The sequence below is a fragment of the Leopardus geoffroyi genome, chromosome E2 (genome assembly GCF_018350155.1).
Source record: "Leopardus geoffroyi isolate Oge1 chromosome E2, O.geoffroyi_Oge1_pat1.0, whole genome shotgun sequence".
NCBI lineage: Eukaryota > Metazoa > Chordata > Mammalia > Carnivora > Felidae > Leopardus > Leopardus geoffroyi.
Genome location: NC_059335.1, coordinates 7,668,120 through 7,683,579, shown reverse-complemented (window position 1 = coordinate 7,683,579; position 15,460 = coordinate 7,668,120). Strand labels below are relative to the sequence as shown.

At 52.9% G+C, this 15,460-nt stretch overlaps 1 protein-coding gene across 3 annotated transcripts in view; it reads right to left on the bottom strand.

Moving 5' to 3' along the window:
* The window catches only part of LRRC4B (leucine rich repeat containing 4B), a 61,237-nt gene that overhangs the window by 2,842 nt on the left and 42,935 nt on the right, over positions 1–15,460 (bottom strand). The window lies entirely within an intron of this gene.

Sequence of the window (15,460 nt, the reverse complement as noted above, 5' to 3'; positions counted from 1 at the left end):
GGGTCCCGTCCGTTCCACGTCATTCGTGTGCTAAGAGGCCCTCTCTGAGTGTGTGTGTGTGTGTGTGTGTGTGTGTGTGTGTGTGTGGCGGGAGGGGGGGGGGCAGGCCAGGCGGGAAAGGGGTGTGAGAGAACTTTCTGGGGATGATGGAAATGTTCCCAATTGGGGCGGTGGCTACGTGGATGAATAAGACGGTCAGACCTCCCCTCACTGTTTAGATAAAACGGGGGCATTCCATTATATGTAAATTACACTCCAGTATGTAAATTACACCGCAATAAAAAAAGGATTAAAAATACTTACACCAACAGTTAACATGCCCTTCTCTGGCACGGGACACCGTTCTAAATGCTTTATGGGCAACAACTCATTTAATCCGACAAACTGTCCTACGAGATGGGTACTTACTCAGTATCTGCAACTGTGAAATCCATCAAGCTGTGAAAACCAGAAGATTGTTCATAACTTTGGCACCAAATGCCACTGGGTGGTAGGGCCCGATCAGAACTTGGGGGAGGCTATTTAAAGCTTTTATTGATCCCACTCATGTGACTATTCAAACACTTCACTCTAGAAATATTCCCACACTTGATGAGGTTGAGAAGAGCCAGGAGGTGCTATCAGATATATGCTGCGCATTAGTACCTCACCTTTCTTTTCTTTTTTTAAAGATTTTTTAAATGTTTATCTATGTTTGGGGGGGGGGGCGGGAGGGGCAGAGAGAGAGGGAGAGACAGAATCCTAAGCAGGCTCCACACTGTCAGTGCAGAGCCTGATGCGGGGCTCAAACCCACGAACTGTGAGATCACGACCTGAGCTGAGACCCAAGAGTGGGACGTCCAACTCAGGCGCCCCAGTGCCTCGCCGTCCTAACATCAGATGCCAAAACACATCTGGCCTCAAGGGTTCCACTTGGGGGTTTATGAATTATCTCCATCTTAGCAGAAGGCAGAGAGAGGGGCAGTGACTGATCCAAGGTCACACAGGACGGACTTGGGATGGAACTGAGGCTGCCTGCCCCCAGAGTCCCAGCTCTTAACCCCTGAACTTGGCCGCCCTCTCTCAGGCTGAGGCTGAGGGGTCACGGGGGGGGGGGGTGGGGGGCAGTGCTGGGCTGGGCCTGGGAGGCGGAATCTTACCAGATTCTCCCTCATAGTCATGGTGCTGGGTACACTGAGATCACGCAGCCATCAGATGGCGTTTCTGAAGCCTAGTTAATGCCTTGGGGGGACGCTTCATTGTAATCTTAAGGGGGAAATGGAGAACTCTAAACAGCATTCCATGCAGTCATGGCTTCGTAGGATTCTACGTTAAAGATTTCATTTTGGGGGCGTCTGGGTGGCTCAGTTCATTACACGGCTGACTCTGGATTTTGGCTCAGGTCATGATCTCATGGTTTGGGAGATCCAGCCCCGAGTCAGAGCAAGGCCTGCCTGCGATTCTCCCTTTCCCTCTCTCTCTGCCCCTCCCATGCTTGTGCTCTCTCCCTTTCTCAAAATAAATGAACTTAAATAGATAGATAAATCCTTTTTTTTTTTTTTACCTAATCTCTATGCCCAATGTGGGGCTCGAACTCACAACCCTGAGATCAAGAGTTGCACACTCCACCCCCTATCGACCCAGCCAGGAGCCCTGTGACTTTGTAGAACTTTAAAAAGAAGCAGAAGAATTAGGTGTTCTCATCTATGCACCGAGAAAAGACTGTCAGGAACTACTCCAAGCTCTTCTTGGTAGTGAGCTTGGTAGGGATTATGGGAAATTTTTATTCTTTCCATATATTAAAACAAAATTTAATGTTTATTTATTTTTGAGAAAGAGAGAGAGAGAGAGAGGCAGAGAGAGAGGGAGGCACAGAATCTGAAGCAGGCTCCAGGCTCTGAGCTGTCAGCACAGAGCCCGACGTGGGGCCATCATGGCCTGAACCGAAGTCGGGACACTCAGCCAACTGAGACACCCACCCGGTTGCCCCTCTTTCCATATGTAAAAAAAAATATTTTTTAATATTTATTTTTGAGAGAGAGACAGAGTGGGAGCGGGGGAGGAGCAGAGAGAGAGGGAGACACAGAATCCGAAGCAGGCTCCAGGCTCTGAGCTGTCAGCACAGAGCCCGATGCGGGGCTCGAACTCACGAGCCGGGAGATCATGACCTGAGCTGAAGTCGGACGCCTGCCGACTGAGCCACCCAGGCTCCCCTTTCCATATTTTTTTAATGAACAAAAAATTACTTTTATAATAAGTAGAAAAACACTTTAAAAAGTTTTTTGGTTTTTTTTCTTAACCTGAGAGGCACCTGGTTTAAGGAACAGTGACAACATTCCCGGTCCTGCCATAATCTCAAAATAACATCAGTCACTACTTATGCCAGTGCTATGCAGCAGAAATGCAGTGCGGACTACATAGTTACTTTTCAATTTCCCAGAAGCCACATGAAAGAAACAAACAAACCCCAGACAGGTGAAATTAATTTTCAAAATATATTTATTCAACCCAGTATATCCAAAGTGTTACGATTTCAACACGTCAGCAACAGAACTGACGAAAGAGGTACGTTACACTCTCTTTGCACAAAGTCTCTGAAATTCCATGCGTGGCTTGTAGCCCACGCGCTCAGTGGCCCCGCGTGGCCAGCGTGTTCGGCTGTGCAGATGTACCGGGTGCTTCCTTGACTCCTCGATGCTTTCTGAGTACGACTGAGTTTTTATCCTCCAGCAGCTTTATGAACTGGGACTGGTAGTGCCCATTTCTGACAGTGCCTGGAGGAAGCCAGTGGCTGGGGCACCATCTCTTAACATCTTTGTACCATTGGGCAGACGCAGGTGTGGCCGTGAACTTGGAGCCCGGTTCACGTCCCCTTCCTCCCCCCCGCCCCGCCCCCCAGCTATCAGCCTAGCCCATTCTGAGCCTCCCACCCAGAGCCGGCCACGAAGGGAGAACGGGAGTCCCTTTGGGGGCCACGATGCCCGCGCTGGAGAGTGCTCAGGGGCTCTTGACCCATCGATATTATTGTTGTTGGCATCCGGTGGTGCACCATTGGCCCCAGAGCCTGTGGAGGGCAGCTCCTGGGGCACAGAGCCCCCTTCCGGCACATCCAGCTGAAAATCAGAGGCGAGAGCCTGACACTGTTCTCCGCTCTCTTCTCGGTTCCCTGTCTCACCCCCTCCTCTCCATCCATGGCCCAGCCGGGCTCAGCCTCCTCCTCTCCCGCCCGGACACCTGGCCCCAGACTTCTGTTTACACCCACACCCCCGGTCCCTCCAGGAACCCCCATTATTCCCAGCGCAAGATTCTCCCGCTCCGCACTGATGGTGCCATCCCATAATAAGACCCAGTCTCTGGGCAGCCTGGGTGGCTCAGTCGGTTAAGCGTCTGACTCTTGATATCAGCTCAGGTCATGATTTCGTGGTTCCTGGGATCAAGCCCCACGTCAGGCTCTGTGCTGTCGGCATGGAGCTTGCTTGGGATTCTCTCTCTCCCTCTCTCTCTCTCTGCCCCTCCCCTGCTCTCTAAATAAATAAATAAACTTAAAAAAAAAAAAAAGACCCAGTCTCCACCCTCCAGTGGCACCGATCGGCTTGGCATGAGCTCCCTTCCTCTTCCAGGGTCGCTCCCTCCCCCTGTCCTGCTCTCAGCAGGTCCCAGAACACGGCCCCTGGACTCTGCACTTCCTGTGCCCTCTGCCAGGAAGACCTTCCCTACTTTTTCTTCTGGCCTCCTGCCATCTGCCCTTCAACACCCAGCTCCTGTGTCACGAGCCCCCAGCCCCTGCCGCAGCTGTCCATATGCCCCTGTCACCCACCCGAGTCCAGGCCCCTCCAGGGGTCACCGCCGCAGGGCTTGGAGCACAGCATTGTCTTGGGGGTCCTTTCTGACCAGAACGGAGGTCCAGTCCCTTCCTGGAAACCAGATTCCCAAGGAAAACAACCCCCCCCCCCCACCCCGGCGGCAGCTGCCCTAAGCAAGGTGGTCTCTGTGGGCTCAGGGCCAAAGGGGTAGACGACGGAATACATCTGGGCTGTTAAAACGTCGCGACCCTCAGATCACCTGAATGGTTTCCAGGAACAGTGGGATGGAGTCTGGGTGGTGGAGGAAAATGTACAGCTCAGAGCAGGAATCAGGACAGGACCCACCTCTCTACCACGCATTGGCTAAAGTCCCCTGCGGGGCTCTGGGGATGTTAGATAGAACAACAGAGCACATTTCCATGGGCCTTTTCCCCCTGCTGATAAAAGTATTATATATTCATTTTAGGAAAAAGTATACGAAGACAAGAAAGTCAACCATGGGACATGTATTTATGTTAACTTACGTGAACAATTTCATATATATCCTTCCAGTCTTTTCTCTATGCATACAATGCAGAGATATCTCTTTTTCATCTTTTTTTTTTCTCATATTTTACAAATTTTGGTGACATCATATACTTTCCTTCAGGGCGCCTGGGGGGCTCAGTTGGTTGGGCGTCTGATTTTTGACTTTGGCTCAGGTCATGATCTCATGGTTTGTGGGATTGAGTCCCGAATAGGGCTCTACGCTGACCACTCAGAGCCTGCTTGGGACTCTCTCTCTCTCTGCCCCTCTCCTCCTTACACTCTTTCTCTCTCAAATTAAATAAACTTAAAAGTACAAATGCACACACACACACACACACACACACACACTTAGGCCCTGCATTTCCCCTTAATAGTAGTACACTGTATTTTCCCATATCATGATATATACTTTGAAAACAAGTTTCATGGCTATCCAGAATTCTTTCCCAGGGCTACACCTCCTCTGGGACATTGAGATGGCATTGCCAGGGTCAGTTATTTATTTTCCTTAACACACTTCTGCCTTCTTTAAGTTCCTGCAGTGAACATAGCTAACTTTGTCCCATAGAATGGGACAAAACCTCGGTAAATGCTATCGCAAGAAGGAGTCTGTCTAAAGCGCGCTGGTGGGGGATGGGTCCTCGCTGGCAGGGGATGGGTCCTAGGGAAGCTCCCTTCCCCCCCCCCCCCCCCCAGGGAGTGGCACCTTCGGGATTTGACCTCCAGGGCTGGAGGGAAGGGGCACAGCACGCTGACCTGGGGTCTCTGCAGGCAGCTGGCGGTGTGGCTGTGCCTGCGCCTGAGACTGGGGGCAGCCCCAGGACCCTGAGAGGCCCTGGGGCTTGGCTCCTGCGGCCTCATGGGTCACCGCACCCTCGCCTCCTCCTCCGAGGGAGCAAGGGGGAGAGTTTGGCCGGCTGGTCCCAGTGCGTTCCATGGGGTGCTACTCCACAGCAGTGACAAAAAGCTTTCCTGATCAAACAGGAGCCGCGCGGTCCCTCCTGGAGGTGCCACTGCCGGGGGCTGAAGTTCTGGGAAGTCCTGCGGGAAAGGACAGTTCCACTTCGCTCCACTCTGGGTTTCCCAAACATCACAAGCACAGAACCCTCCTCGCAGGGTGCCTTTGATCATCGCCCTGGGAAACGCTGGTGTTGCACAGAGCAGGCCCTCACTCGCTGTTTCTATTAAAAATAATAGTAACGGGGCGCCTGGGTGGCTCAGTCGGTTTAGCGGCCGACTTTGGCTGAGGCCATGGATCTCATGGTTTGCGGGTTCGAGCCCCGCGTGGGGTTCTGTGCTGCCGGCTCGGAGCCCGGAGCCTGCTTCGCATTCTGGGTCTCCCTCTCTCTCTGCCCCGCCCCCGCTCACTGTCTGTCTCTCTCTCAACAAGAAATAAACATTAAAAAATTTTTTTAAAGAAAAAAAAAATAATAGTAACAACAATAGCAGCAGCAGCAGCTGGAGGATCTGGCCGGTGGGCTCTTCAAAAGTTAGACGTGAGAGTTTAGACAGAGAATTCTAGAAGCACAAGTCCGCTGGTCCAGGTTCCTGAGACACCGCGCCTTCACTCGGTCTTGGCGGCACTTAGTTCTGGGGCCTCCCCAGGTCCCCGCAAGCCGAGCGGGAGCACACTGAATGCCCGCTTGCTCCTCCCTCCTGCCAGGGTCCCAGCTCTCAGTGTGGTCCCCCAGCCCGGCTTCCTGGCCCAAGGCGGGCCTGCAGCCTCAGACCCCACGCCACCTGTGGCCTCACCCGTGGGGTTGGCCAGCAAGCCTGTGGTTCTACTCTTCTGGAAGGCCCCGCAGCCACAGCCCATCTCCAGGGTCTTGCCACACCCAGGGCCTTCCTCTGGAGCCTTCCATGGCTCCCCAGTGCTCTCAGAGAAGAAGACTCGGCCTGCATCAGAAGCCCTGCTTGGCCTGGCACCTGCTTGCCTCTCCCCTCCCCTCTACACGTCCCCCCCCGCACCCTCACCGCCGCCACCACCCTAGCCATCCTCACTCCAGTGACCTTTCCCAGCCAACTCCTGGAACTATCTCACCAGATCCTCCCCCTTTACATATGCCGTTCCCTCTTCTCAGGCTGCCCTTCCCTTTTCTTCGGCCCTTTCCTTCCAGCCCAAACGTCTCATTCATCATTCATTCATTCATTCATTCATCCACCCATCGCTTTTTATTTCGTGGGGATAAAGCGGTTCTGAAGGAGCAGATGGGGGAGGGGCCATTCCCCGTGAAAGGGCATCGCAACGTCCACCTTACAAAGCTATCCTCAAGACTCGGGGGAGTCGCTGACATCTGCCCGGCACGGGGTGTGGCACCGCAGGTGCTCGCTGAGCCCCAGTGACAAGTGTCAAGTTCTGGGCTGCGCATTCTCCACTCAAGGCGGCTGTCCCCCAGCAGCCCCCAAGGCAGGTGTTGTTAGGCTTTCGTTTCAGAGAAGGAACCCGCTTTGCCAAGTCACCCAATGAGGAAGCAGCAGAGCCGGATTTGAACCCGCAGGCTGAGGCTCAGTGGGGTCCAGTGACTCAGTAGGGCTGCCCGCTGCGCCCTCGGGGAAGGGCACAGGTGCGCCATCTCCCTGACCCTCTGCATAGAGGGACCCCAACTACAGTCTGTCCACAGCGTGCATCTCGGCAGCGTCTGAGGCTCTTCCGGCTCCGCGTGCTTTGTCTCAGTTGCCACGGGAAGGGTGTGCGTGGAGGGAGACGAAGGGCATTTCCCGGGGGGGGGGGCGGGGGGGGGTCCCCCCAACCACTTTACTAATGCGCTTGGGAACCAAGCGGGACGGGGGTGTTGCTGCAAAGGAAGCCTGGTTTTATTGAAGATGTGCTGTAGGGTTGCTTTAAATAGCGAGTGCTTTTTATTTTTACCAGGATTCCAGTAGTTCTCCCTTCGCAGCAGGATGCCTGGGGAGCAGCCTAGTGGGGAGTTGCTGGGTCTGGGTTCGAATCCTGGCTTTGCTGCCGATCAGCAATGTGACCTTCGGCAAGTGCCCTACTGTCTCTGAACCCTCTTTCCTCACAGGTACTGCACGATTACTGTGAGGCTTGGACACGATTGTGAGTACTTGGAGCAGGGCAAGCATGTAGTATATATATACATATATACATATATATACATACATGTATATATATATATACATAACATTGTTGATTCAGCTAATAACGATCATGAACATTTGTCCCATCTCTGGGCATCCAGTTTCTTCCTCAGCATCCTTCCTCTACACAGGCTAACATGCAGTTCAAACACTGCCACATCCCTGCTCACAGTCCTTCCATGGCTCCCTATCACCCTTGACGTGGGGTCAAAGGCCCTGCAGGCCTGCCTCAGTGCCTCTCCTCTACTCCAGCCATATGGAGGTGTATGGATGGATTCCATAGGCTCACCAGGCTCTGCCTAGCCTCTCTGCCTTTGCACCGAGGCTGTGCCCTCTGCTTGGAATGCTGTCCTCGTCCTTATTCTCTGGGAAATTTCTCTGCTGCCTTCCCCCAGCAAGCCCTCTTTGTTCCCCTGCTCACTAAGGTGTCAAACACATTCATCTTATCACATTGCTTTGACACGTCCTTCTCCTCGGCTAGGCTATGAGTGTATGAGTAGAGAGTCCATCTGGATGGTTTCCGCATTCCCTGTCCCCAGTACGAGGCCTAGTTCGTGGCCGACTTCAGCCAAGTGTGTTGAATGAATAGCCCAGAACGGACAAGGCTCTGGTTTGGAGAGCACCCAGTAACGCCAGTTGATGTGGGCCTACACACCTTTTGGCCTGGGTGACAATGCCACCACGTTGAAACCCTTAGTGACAGAACGTGGGAGCTGAAAGAGCACTAGCCTTCTGGTTCCAACTTACTCTTTTTTTTTTTTTTTTTGGTAAGCATTTGCCATCTTTTTTGCTTTCATCCATTCTGACCTGATGTTTTAGGTGCGTCTTTTGGATTTTTTTTTAAGCTTATTTATTTGTTTTTAGAGAGAGAGAGAGAAAACACACACAGAAGGGGCAAAAAGGGGCAAAGAGAGAGGGAGAGAGAGAGAATCACCAGCAGGCTCCACACCATCAGCATGGAGCCTGAGGTGAGGCTCGAACTCATGAACCGTTAGATCATGACCTGAGCTGAAATTGAGAGTTGGGACACTTAACCAAATGAGTCACCTCAGTGCCCCTGGATTTTGTTTTTAGTACAGTCTGAAAATTGCTGCCTTTTAACTGGAAGTTTAGTCCATTTACATTTATTGTAATTACTAATACATTTGGAATTATTCTTACTGTTACTTTGTGCCTTCTGTTTGTCCTGATTTTTTGCAGCCTGTTCTTTCTCTTTTCCTGTCATCTTTTTCATTGATTTTTTTTCTTATTCAATTTCCCCCATCTACTATTTTAGAAATCTATATATTTTCCTTTTCTCTTCTTTTAGTGGTTACTCTTAAAATTTAACACGCATACCTAAAGACTAAAGTCAGCCAGTTCCTCTCTTCTCCTCCTCTCACAAACAATACAAGGCTGATCCCATCCTGACTCTGAAACAAAATGCCATCCTGGGCAGGTTCCCAATAAGGCAGAAGGGGAAAGCCGTTATTTGTTAAGTGCCTATTGTGTACCAGACCTTGTATTAAGTGCTCTGAGGTGGTGATCTCATTTAGTCCTTGTAGAAATCCTGTCACATGGGTGTTATCAACCACACGTCCCTGCCTCTCTTCTTATTTGATGGTTTACCGCTGAGGAAATGGAGATTCAGAGAGGAAAACTTATCTGCCTTTGGTCTCACAGATCCAAAGTAGCAGAACCAAGATCGACATCTGCTTTTCCTCAATCTAAATAAATACAAAGTCTCCGTCCGTCTGCGCATCCTAAGCCAAGAGGGTTGGACTCTCTGTTGGTTTCAATGCGGTTTGAGCCATGGGGCCTGTTCATTATTCAGCCATTACCCACGTGTTGATTTGCTCATTTGACAGATATTCTTGGAGTGCCTGCTATGTGTCAAGTGTCTTGCTGGGCTCTGGGGATCCAGCCGTGGACAAGAAAGAAGCAGCCCTGACTTCCCACAACCTGATCTTGAGTGGGGAGGGCACTACACATAATAATTATGCAAATGATCCTTTAAATGGCAATGGTATAAACAGATCATGGGTGCTTCCCGGGTTGTAGGGGGAGAGGCAGGTGTGGGCCGTTGTACAGCACAGTTTGACCCTCCCCCTCCCCCCACCCAGAGCAGATGATATTTAAACGGGGGTCACTGTTGTGACCACTGACACAAAGTAGGATGGACAAGGTGGGGACTGGTTCTTGGAGTGGGCAAATCCCCCTTCCCTCCCAGCCTAACATTTGGCCTGGCAGGACACTGATGTCCTCCTATGTTGCAGAGGAGGTAGTCCTGGGGTCTTGCCTCTGACAGCAACCTAATAGCCAAGTCCCCCTCGCTTCTTCAGCCCGTGGTTGCTGAGCCCTCTTCCCCCTAGGCCCGGCTCTGTGCTCACTGTCAAGGGTACAGACACCAGTCAGACAAGGGAACATGGCCCCATCGATGACCACTCCCAACCCCAAGGTGGGGGGGGGGGGTCTCTCCTCTCTCCTTCATCCTGGAGCTTGGTCAATTAGGGGACTTGCCACTTCAGCCATAGTTGGTAAACATTACTAACACTGAAAAAAAATCCCACTGCGTTCTGTTGGGGTTTTTAAGAAAATAAACTGTCAAGAATTCCTTTATTAACAATTTAACTGCGGTGGGAGATGATTAAGTGAATTGTTCATCTAAACACTATTAAGATAAATTGTTCTTATACGTTTTGAACGTACTGAACCGACAACGAAGCTTAGCAGCTCGCTGTCTTTTCTTGTGTGTGTTAGTGTTTTGCATTCACGGTTTTAAAAACATTGTTATTTTTCTGTACTAAGTGCTTTTATGATGACTTCTCGTAGTTCCTCCTTCCCTGAGATAAGGGCCTTGTGCCTCCTTTCCCGTGGGGATTTCCCTGACCGCCGGGACCCGCCAGGAGCCTGGCAGGCTTGGTCTAGACTCAGCTTCCCCAGGCCTCAGTGTTCTCTTCTGTAGCACAGGTGCAGGGGCCGTGAGGACTGAGAACAAGCCCGTGTCACCACAACATAGCTCAGCCCAGGGGCGGGGTGGCCACTTAGGACGCAGCATCTCCTCCCTCAGTGAAATCCATAAATGTCACTTGTGTCACTAATATTACCTCGCCCAACAACAGGTTCTAAACTTGTCCCTGTTCGAAGGTTCCAGGCCATGCTGGCACTGACTTCTACGGGCAGGAGCCCAGAGGCTCCGGGCCCCACCTTCCAGGAGCCATATTGGGTGAGGGCAGCCGGGACCAATGTGTCAGCCTCCACAGCACCCCTGCCCCCACACCCACAGGCCGACCCTCAAGGGCGGTGGGTGGGGAAGGGCTCTGGCTAGCGCTCAGTGGCCCCCGCTATCTATCTCATGGGAGAGAGCTCAAACCCCAGGGCTCCTCAGCACCCCAGACCACTCCTGTGCTCAGACAGACTTGTCTCGTCCCTGCCCCAACCCGGCCGGCTGCTCTCGCTCTTCCTCGTGGGCACTGTAGCCTGGTGGTTCAAGCGGTGGGGTCAGACAGCTGGAGTCCTGATTCGGGCTGCCTCTCTACCGCTTCTGGGACGTGGGTGAATTTTTTTTATTTTTATTTTTAAAAGTTTGTTATTATTATTATTTTTTTTTTTTTTGAGAGAGAGAGAAAACCCCTCTGCACTGTTAGCACAGAGCCTGGCACAGGGCTCGAACTCACGAACCCTGAGATCATGACCTGAGTCAAAGTTGGACGCTCAACCGACTGAGCACCCCCAGGCGCCCCTTGGGTGCATTTGAGACCTCTCGGGGCCTGCTTCTCCATCTGCGCGATGGGGATTATAAAGTCTACTTCTTAGGATTGGTGAGGGAATTAAACGTCTTTCCACACATGAGGGGCTTAGTGCCTTCGAGGTTAAGTGCACCATCTATGTCTGCACCTGTCACTTTCCTCCTCCTCTACACCTGAGCTTCTGCTGTCCTGGAACGCCACCCCAGCCTCTGCACCTGCTCGGGGCCCAAGTCACTCAAGGCTCGCTAAAAACAGAAAAAAAAAAAAAGCCTTTCTCCTTGCTAAGGCTTCCTGACCATCCCTGCCCCGTGAGAAGGCTTTCTCCCAGACGCCAGCTCCTCTCACCCATGTATGTGACTGTCCATCCACACTCACCGGGCCATTGCCCTCCCTCCGGTCCTCCCCCTCATCTCCTTCCATTCATCCACCGGGGAGTTGCCTTCTCGGGCCTCCTGGGCCAAGCCCTGCCCTGTTTGCTGAGTCTGGCCTGCTCCTCACCTCTGTACCCCTGCCCCCACCCCAGACAGGCGTCTGAACCTGTGCAGATAATGCCCTGGGAAGCAGGGCGGGGGGGACGGGGTGGGTACGATCTGTATCAGGAGCTAAGCGCACCCCAGCTTTGCCTAAGGCGGTGGGCGGGTGGGGTTAGGTGAAGGCTCAGGCGGGGTCAAAGACCTCCTTCCCAGTGAGGCTCCCTGGCCCCCTGCCCCCCATCCGGCTTCCACCTCCATCTTGTGAGCTCACGGGCCCTGCCTTCTGTGTGCTTCCCTCTCTGCATCCAGCTGTGCAATGGTCCTGCAGCAGAGCCTGATACATAGTAGTTGTTCAATAGGGAACTGGGGCATGAGCTGGGTGCTGCGGACTGACAGGCCGGGCCAATCAGACGCAGAAGGGACAGGCGTTCGGGGAGCAGCTTGCAGCCTGCTTCCACGTGGGGAGGAGAGCCCGTGTCCGGTGTTGTAAGGCTTAAAATCTCAGTGTCTGGGGTCCACGAGGAAGCGTGCCTGGCGCCAGGCAAGTGCGGAATGTGACTCTGGCCCTTCAGAGGTGAGGTGTGTTTTCGGAAGGGCTGGAAGGGCAGGGCTGGGGCGGTGTCTGGGTCCAGCAGAGGGCACCCCCGAGTGTGGTGTGGCTGGGACAGGGACAGGCCGGCTGGCGAAGGGTCCTTACAGCAAGGGGAGCCCTGTCCGTCTTAAGGTCCAGGGATGGCATGGCGACTCTCACTGGGGGGGGTGGGGGGGGGGCGGGCGGCAGTGCACGGGAGGCTAGGAGGAAGCTGGGGCAGGTGTCCTGATGAGCAAGGACAAGGCCAGAGCAGGGGCTGGCTTTGTGGACCGCATCAGGACTGACTTAGCTTTGAGCCTGAGGCGCCAGGACTACACAGAGCCCAGCCAGCTACGAATTAGGAAACGTCGGGAAATTAGCGTTGGAAAAATCAAATTCTGTAGCCAGTCGGCCTGGGCTAAGTCCCAACTCTACCCCCCAACTGTGGCTTCTTGCACAAGGGTCTCACTTCCTGCTCCACAGTCTTGCTGGTCCGTGAAATGGGGAGAACAGGACTTACAGGGTAGTTGTGGACAGAGCTTGGAGCTTTGCTGGGAGGCTGCACACACACCCCTACTCCCACCCTCCCAAGCGGGAGGTGGGCTCAGAGAGGCAACCTGAGTAATAGAGGGGGAGATGTGGGTCTCCTGTCTCTCAGGCCTCAGTCTACTCAACTGAAAAATGGGGATCCCCACCTGTCCCTCTCCTGGGGCTCTCATGAGGCTCCGAGGCCACAAGACTCTGCAAGATGGCGAGACGCCCTCTGATTGGTTCATGTAACGGTTGCATTTTGGGCCAGTGGTGACGTGAACAAGTGTGCACAAGTACGATCAATAAATTTGGGGTGCCGCGGGGACCGGGGGGGCCTTGACCTGACTGGGGGTTCAGGGAAGGCGCCTCTGGGGTTGAGTCAAGAAAGACGAGGGCGACCGTGGCAAAGATCTCACTGTCAATCCTTGCTAGAGCTGCTCAGCTCCTGGCCCCTCACCAGGGTCCTCTCCCACCTTAAGTCCGCATGCGAATGCACTGCCCCCACGTGACGCCGTGTCCCCAGGGCATCCGGGAACACCTAGAATGCAGTGGCGTTCAGTACCTGCTTGTCCAAAGAATGAAAGCATTGAATTTCTCAGCGGCTCTGTGACGGAAGGGCTGTTGTTATCCCCATTTCACAGATGACAAAACTGAGGCCCAGACAGGTTTGACAATGTGCCCGAGGAAGAGTTGTGAGTGAAGCCTCAACTGTCCCCACAACTGTTAAGCGCTGGTGCTAAGTAGATGCAGGGGAGAGTGGAAGAGCATTCCAGAAAGAGGGAACGTCCAGTGTGAAGGGGCCCAGGGATGCAGGAGGCCGGAGGCAGGGGCCATGTCCTGAAGGGCGCTATCTCAGTCAGGGAAGGTAACAGGTGGACCACCTGGGGGCCTGAGCTCGATGGCGTCGGACTCTGCCACTTGTGACATGTGGCTCGTGCTGTCCTTCCTGGAGCCGGCTCGCTGACAGTCCCATTCCTGCTCCGGCCTGGAGTGCACAGGCCACTCTCCACAGCATGAAAGGGGAGGAGGGACTCCACTACACCCGCCCCAGCTCGAAAAGATTCTGTGTCGAAAGTCAGGTGGAGTAAGGACCGCCCCCAAACTGGAAACGGTCCGAATGCCCATCCAGAGGACATGGATCAAGAGATCGCGGTAACTTCATCGGACAGAATATTACCCAACAATAAAGAAGGACAAGGAGGGAGAGCCGGGCTACAGGAGAACGACGAGGAGACCAGGAGGCCGAGAGGCACAAACAGCAGCTGGGGGGGCAGCGGTGTAGACGGTGTAGACGGTGTAGATGCACTATTCTGGCTGTTAGAAGTCAGGGGAGGGGCTGTCCCATTTTCCATCTGTCAGATGGGACAAACAATCCTCTCCTTGTGAGAATGACGAGGCCTGGGGAAGAGAGAGCACTCCCAGTCCCCCGGCTCAGGGTAAATGCTCTGCGGATTTTGGTTTCTGCTCCCTTTTCCAGGGACAGGTGAGCGAATCCCACTACAGACGGTTGCCTTCAGCTTGTATACCATTTTGTACATATTATATATTTAAGTAGAATTTTTCTTGATAACAAAAAGCACCAGGTGCCCTCACTGAAGAAAATTTAGCAACTGAAGAAAGTGAACAGAAGAAATGCAATTATCCTCCATAATGCTAGTGTGAGGGGAAAGGCGGGGCCAACGTTTCTGGGTGGTCCCTGCATTTTGTTTTTGCTTTCAGGACAGTTTTATTATTTTATTATTATGTTTAAAGTTTACTTATTTATTTTTGAGAAAGAGAGAGAGAGCACAGCAGGAGAGGGGCAGAGAGGGAGACACAGAATCTAAAGCTGGCTCCAGCCTCTGAGTTGTCAGCGCAGAATGCTGATCGGGGCTTGAACTCACAAACCCTTGAGATCATGACCTGAGCTGAAGTCGGAAGCTCAATCGACTGAGCCACCCAGACACCCCCCTCCTTTCAGGGCAGTTTTAAAACAAACTGGACGCCCTGCTTGCATCCTTTGAAAGCTCAGTGTTACATTCTAAGCATTTCCCTGTGTCCTTTGATATTCTTCGAAACTCTGTTTTAAATAGCTAAGTAACACTCTGTTGTAAGAATGCGCCCCAATTCACTTGACCAATGCCCTGATTGCCAAGAACTGAGGCGGCTTCTGTTGTACACTTTGGCCCCCTTGGGCCATCCTTCAACCTCTCTCTGAAGCACCTCTGAGCACTTCTTTCGGGTGGGTGGATGGGTTTCTTAGGCCAGAAGCACACGTCCTTGCAGAGCACCTTCACACACTGCCCACACGACCTCCCGGTGGACCCCGAGGGACCCTGGTTAAGTCCACGCATGAAGTCTGACCCAGAGAGTCCCCCAAAGATGTTACCACGAGGCTCCCAAAGGGGTCCTGAGGGGGATTTTGTGGTGGAGGCAGCTCCAAGCCTCCTGGGTGTCTGTCCTGATTCAGAGGTGGGGGGAGGGCAGGCAGTGGGGGGGCACCCACCAAGGAGAATTCTACAGTGGGTGGACACACGCACGCACACACGCGCACACACCCTGATGTGGATGGCTCTTAAAAAACCCCCGGGGCTGAGTGAAAACAGTAAGACAAAGAAAGCCATCTATAATGCAGCTTCATCTACATAAATTAAAAATACATGCACACAATAAGCATTTTGCAAGAACACACACAAGCAGAAAGATCCACAGTAAACACATTAGGATGGCTGGCTCTGGGGAAGAGGGGAACAGAGCTGGGCCGAGGAG